Source organism: Gossypium hirsutum, chromosome A06 (genome assembly GCF_007990345.1).
Source record: "Gossypium hirsutum isolate 1008001.06 chromosome A06, Gossypium_hirsutum_v2.1, whole genome shotgun sequence".
NCBI lineage: Eukaryota > Viridiplantae > Streptophyta > Magnoliopsida > Malvales > Malvaceae > Gossypium > Gossypium hirsutum.
The window spans coordinates 82,031,296-82,037,486 of record NC_053429.1 but is presented as its reverse complement, the minus strand read 5'-3'; positions in this window follow the sequence as shown (position 1 = coordinate 82,037,486).

Genomic DNA, 6,191 nt, shown 5'->3' with positions numbered 1-6,191 from the left:
TTTCAAAAATCCACTTTCAAAATCAAATACACTTTCCATTCACCAATTAAAATACAATTCAATACTAACACATATTTCTCATTCAATTCAACTTCACTTTAAATCCCAAATTCTCTTTCAATTCAACAATTCAATCATAATCCAATACTAAAATTTATTTAACAACCATTTCAATTATCATTCAATCCCATAACAACACTTACCTCATAATTTACTTACCAAATACAAAATTTAATTTAACATTTAATGAATAAATAAATAATTTGAATTATAGTAATACAAACTCGGATTTGTTCGATTACTCCTCCACAAATTTTTTTCCTTTCCTTTTGGTACCAATGCCTCGGGTTCTTTGCTAGCTAAGAAAATAATAATAATTTTCACTATTAATTACAGCATTAAATTATAATAAATAATTGAATTTTATTCAATTCCTACATATTCTCAATTTAATCATAACTAAGTTTACTTACATTTCTAACTTAATTCAGACTTCTTTTCTACTTAATTTCTTGCCATATGAAACTCAACTATTCAATATTCATAATAAAACCAATCTTACAAATTTCTTTCAATTTAATCCCTCTATCAAAAAACTTATAGCTTCTTTTACAATTTAATCCCTTTATCAATTCTAACTTGAAATTCATTCAATTAAATCCCTAATTCACTATTTTGTTCAACATGAACTATATTCAAAAACCTTAAACTTCCAAAACCTCAACTTAATTTCATCAAAACTTTATTCCAAAGCTTCTAAAACATCAAATTTAAGAGAAAAGGGCTTAATTGACTTACCAAATTAAACTTCAAACTTTAAAACCTTAGTTTCTCCTTTTCTTTTCTTTCTTTCTTTCCTTTCCCACTTTCGAATAGCTTTCTCTGTTTCTTTCTATGTTTTATTTCATTTATTTCCTTTATTTGTTTCTTTTTCTTATTTACTTTATAATTATAACTTAATACATATATTAACTACTTAATTTATAAATATCTATTTGATAGCAAATATATATGTTACAATTGTACATTATCTCCACCCCACATTTGTCTTGATCTAATCTATTTCATAATATAATAATATAATATTAATAAATAATAATTATCTATTTACTTAAATAAAAAGTAATTAAATAAAAAATATTGCAATTGTATGTACATGATTTATCACACTTGTATTTTACTATCACCTTACATTTTTCATTTTATTAGTTTATTCATTAATTTAATAATATAATATCAATTAAATAATAATAAATATAATAAGTATCAATTTAATACACAAATACATATGTTACAAATATACATTTATACATTGTTACATTTGTATATCATCATCACTATCCACTTGTCATGAATTTAATTTATTTATCATATAAAAATCTTTTAATATAATTAATAATCATAAAATATCTTTATACTTAAATTATGAGTAAATTATCTATTTAAATTACAATTGTACAAATATAATTTTTAAACATGTATATTTTTATTACCATACATTTGTATTTATTTAATTTGTTTCATAATATATAATATAACTATAATATAATCAATTAATAATAATATATAATATATATACTGAAGAAAAATCTTAGATTTTTCAATCTAATTGCCACCTCAATTATATCAAATGGCATATTTGCCGTTTTGGTCCCCTTTTCTTTTTATTAATCTATAATTCAACTTTTTTCCCTTATTCAATTTAGTCCTTTTTCCTAATTACTCTTAATTAAGCTAAATTCACCTAATTAAAACCTAATTAGACACACTACTAGACTCATAGGTATTTCTAATAATTATTTACAGGTCCGGTTTACTAAAATGGAGGCCCTATAATGTACTTTTTTTATGCCCATGAATTTTGGGTCATTACACTCATACAATCTTAGAATGCCATGGTGCATTATACTTTGTTGCTTTTATCTCCCCTTTTTAATCTGAAAGTGTTCAAAGAATGAAAACTCTATAGCAACATGTGAATTCCCAAACATTTGAAAATATAGATTACTCTCCCCTTAGGTGTGCATTATCCGTTCTCTTGCTCCCCTTATCATGTTACATAATCAAGCTCGACAAGAAACATCAGAATGTACTAAGAAAGACACATACCATCAATTAGTTAAAGTAATGCATACAAGAATAGTAAGAATATAACAAGTCACTAGATTAAAAACAACAATGTCCTTTAATTGTTACAATATAAAATTTTAGGTGTATATAGGTGTATTTAATTTTGGTCTGAAAATTTTACTGAAGGACTAAATCGTAAAAACCATAAAATTTAATTATTATTGATTAACTATCTAAATGGATTAAACTTTAATAATGCAAGTGTTAATATGGAAAATTTAACACCGTTTAATGATAGTGGCGGTTGGTGTGAATTTCCTAAGTAAAAAAATGTTATATTATAATTAAACACTAAGTTTTATGTTATATTAAAATTAAAAAAAAATGTGTCATCCATTTTTCATTCTTTATTCCCCAACTGATAACTAAAAAGAAACCTAAGGAAGCCATAGCCATTCTTCAAGTTCATTCTGCCTTGGTGTATGGTAAGCAAATTAAGCTCGTTCTTCATAAATTTTATGTTTTTGAGATTGTTGTAGCTTAATGTAGCTAACACAATTACAAACTCATAAAACTGTCAAAGATTTTAAAAGTTACCATTGTTGTATTTAAAGCTTTTTGAATGTTAAATGGTTGAGTTTGAATCTTTGATGAAAAATAGGACTATATTGTAAAGTAAATTTGGCTAGTTTTGAGTTTAGAGACTAAAATGATAATATGTTGAAACTAACATCAAATTCATATAAATTTAGATGCTTATAACGATGAGTTTAAATTTGGATGAAAAGTTTAGGGGTTTAAATATGAAAAATATGCTTGTTTCGATTTTAGGGACTAAATTAAATAAAAAGTAAAATTTTTAGAGAAATAGTCAAAAATGAATAAAAGATGTCATATATATGAAATGAGATGATTAAAAGTGTTTGGAAATGATAATTGGAACTAAATTACTGTATAGATCAAGAACTAGAAGATAATAAAGGAAAAGGGAAAATTACACATTAGTCTCTGACGCTTCTGCTTTTGTTGTTTCCTCTGGAAGTTGAAAACTTGAAATTATATAGGATTTTTCTATATATTTTGAGCACCTTTTGACTTAATAAATATGTTAATCTTGAGTAATTGTTATTAAAATAAGTGAATTTTACTTAATTATTAATATTGGACATGAATTTATAAAGTATGTGAAATTATGCTTAATTACATGATTTTTGTACATAATTTATATTATTTCATGTTAAATATTAATATGTGAATTTTCACTACGCAAGAGGACCATGGAAGATGTGACAGATAAATGATCCATATCACATCCACTTCATTTGGACAGCAAGACCATGCAAAATTGGGTCATAAGGATGTTAATTTGACCCATTAAAAGATGTGCTAAAAGATGGGCATGTCTAATTAATTATTGGACTGAGAAACTGTCAAACAAGGAGGAATGAAAGCCTAATTTCAGCATAAGTAGATGGCTGCTGAAAAATAAGCTTTGGGGTATTTAATTGAAGGTCCTTGCAGCTGGAAAAATATTAGAAATCAGCCCACCAACTTGGTCTTTGAAACTATCCACCTTATAGCTATTAATCGCATTGTTTTGAATTAAAAAAACAAGCAATCAAGTCATCCCCTTTTCCATAATTTGTGGCCGGCCATGTATGAGAGAAAAAAAGAGCAATTTTGAATTCTATTTTTAGAAAAAATTAATCTTTCCTTCACCTATAAATACGACATACCTTTGCACTTCTCAAATCATCCCTTCATTCATAACACATCCCTCAACACTCATCTCTCATTCATTCTTCCATTTATCATTCTCTCTTCCATTTCCCTATTCTTTTTCCCTTGCATAACCATCCATCTCCTTTCCATTCTTTAGCCAACAAAAGCTTTGTCAAGACACTACCTTGGGCAGCCACCTTAGGAAACCCTTAGCAAAAGGAGCATCGAGTCGAGCGAAGAAACACATCAGTCAGAAAAGATCCAAAAGGCTGAGTTGAATTAGAGTTTAGTTTTTCCTCTTATCATTTTATTTAGTTATGTTTGCTATGTGTTTATTGTTTTTGACATCAATGATGATATTTTAAATCCTATTTTCTAGGATGATTATGCTAATTCAATAAGATTTATTTGATTCGTGTTTAACATGTTTGTGCTTCAGCCAATCATGTTTTCAATTAAAATCAAGATGTATTTCATTCATACGTGATTGGGTGCATTCAAATTAGCTGAGCAATCCTAACTAGACGATGATTATAAGAGCATAATTGAAAAGTGCAATGCTCAATTTAGATAATTAAACCGGACTAAATTAGAGGTTCATAATATCTTTAGTTATCTTTATTTTCTTGCATAGTTTTTAGGTTTATGTGATTAAACTCTTGCAAATGTAAATGTCCCTGTGACCTCGCATAAATACTAAGAAACCCTTAGTTTAATATGGTCAGTAAAATGTATATTTCACTAAGTAAAAGATCCGAGAGGACTTTATTTGGTTTCCAAACTCATGAAAGATCGAGTTGCCATGTAATGTTTTCCGAACACTATTAACAATGATAAAAATGAATTGAGTTGATTAATATAATTATCCTAGCTTATTTTATGTTGATTTTTTTTTTGCTAAATCCATTCATTCATACATTCATACATTAGGAATCAATCTTTGCATCTAGTTAATTTCACTTAGTTTAAACATCACCATTCAAATTATTGAGTTTTTATATCAAATTGTGAACTTATAATTTTGCAATTAGTCGATTAACATATACAGTCCCTGTAGAGACGAAACTCATTTTACTTATTTATTACTTGAATGACTATGTACACTTGACAAATGCAGTTACATAAGTTCATACGATATAATTAATTATATTTATGTAATGTTTATGGTTGGCTTGTAAAATTATAATATTTCAATCCATCTTACAATTGTTTACAAATTGGTACAAAAATATGAGAAAAATGCTACATTTGGAAAATGTGGTAAATACATATATATATATGTACTATTGAATTAATGTAAAATTTATTATACAAGTATTTGATTCATTCATGGTGATTTTTATAACGTTGCCTACATAAGGGTACGGGGCCTAGTAAGCAAAACTAGACATGGAGGGTGTAATAGCCCGTTTTTAGTCAAATCAGAACAGTGGTTTCGGGACCATGAATCTAAAGTTTAAATATTTATTTTATTATTATTTTAATGTTTTACAGCATGATTGAATGATTGTGTGAAAGTTTCGTTTATAAATTTTATCGTTTGATTAGTTAATTTGATGGAAAGGACTAAATCGCGTCAATCCTAAAACTTGTGTTCTACTAGCTAAAGGTGCCTAATAGTTATATAACCTTAAATTTGAAGCCCTTATGTGGTAATTAACCCATTTATGAGTTAGTGGATGATATTGGAGTGGTATTTGGTGTAATTACTAATGTTTTTAAAGGTTAATATTGGAAATTGATAATTAAAGATAAAATAAATAAAATCAAAACATGTTATCATCATTTAGTTTCTTTTCCAACCAAAAATAATAGGGTAAACTCCATTTTTGAACACTCAACATTCGGCCAAGCTTATTTGTGCAATTGGTGATGATTTTTGTCCCGTTTTTAATGATTTCTATGTTTTTGAGATCGTTGCAACTAGGTCTAGCTAGCTCAGGGACTATTTTGCAAAATTGTTAAAGATTTTGAATGATTCCATTGATGAATACATGTGTATTTTGAATTTTCTTGATAGATTATGAATGTTTGTTGATAGGTATACAAGTTTTGTTAAGTGATTTTTGAGAAAAATGCAAAATAAGGATTAAATCGAGAAATGTTAAAAATTTGTGGTTAAAATGTGAAATAAATGAAAAATATGGGTTTCTAAGGGTATAATAGTAATTCAAATAGGCTTTGATTGTGATGAAATTGAATAAATTTTGTTTTACGAGCCTAGGGACTAAATTGTAAAAGTTGTAAAATTCTAGGGTAAAAGTGTAACTGGACTTAAATGTGTGTTTTGGATTAAATTGAATGGAGAGATTATTAAATAAGTTAATTTTGAATATATTTAGATCAAGAAAAGTTAAAGTCGGATCTAGATCGGGGGAAAACTAAAGGTATCGACTAAT